At 40.2% G+C, this 398-nt stretch overlaps 1 non-coding gene across 1 annotated transcript; it reads left to right on the top strand.

Moving 5' to 3' along the window:
* Positions 1-82, top strand: Trnal-aag (transfer RNA leucine (anticodon AAG)). Its single transcript has one exon. It is a non-coding gene; the product is annotated as a tRNA-Leu (tRNA).
* Positions 83-398: the final 316 nt, after the last annotated feature.

The following is a 398-nucleotide window of genomic DNA, read 5'->3' as shown; positions in this document are numbered from 1 at the left end:
GGTAGCGTGGCCGAGCGGTCTAAGGCGCTGGTTTAAGGCACCAGTCTCTTCGGAGGCGTGGGTTCGAATCCCACCGCTGCCAGTTTTTTTTTGTTTTGTTTTTTCCCGATTGAGAAATGTGACGCAGGTATCATTCAGTTATTTAGTTAGTTACTTATTTATTTATTTATCTGTTCATTCATTGAATTATCTTTTTTTTTTAAATATATATATATTATTTTTTTTCCTTTTTTTAAGTTAATGATCACTATCTCTCTAACGGCACGCACTGACGAATACACACACGCTCTGTCTAACACACACACACACACACACACACACACACACACACACACACACACACACACACACACACACACACACACACACACACACACACACACACACACACACACACA

Source organism: Babylonia areolata, chromosome 30, assembly GCF_041734735.1.
Source record: "Babylonia areolata isolate BAREFJ2019XMU chromosome 30, ASM4173473v1, whole genome shotgun sequence".
Taxonomy (NCBI): Eukaryota; Metazoa; Mollusca; class Gastropoda; order Neogastropoda; family Buccinidae; genus Babylonia; species Babylonia areolata.
The sequence above is the reverse complement of the archived record's forward strand: the minus strand, read 5'-3'. Positions and strand labels throughout refer to the sequence as shown.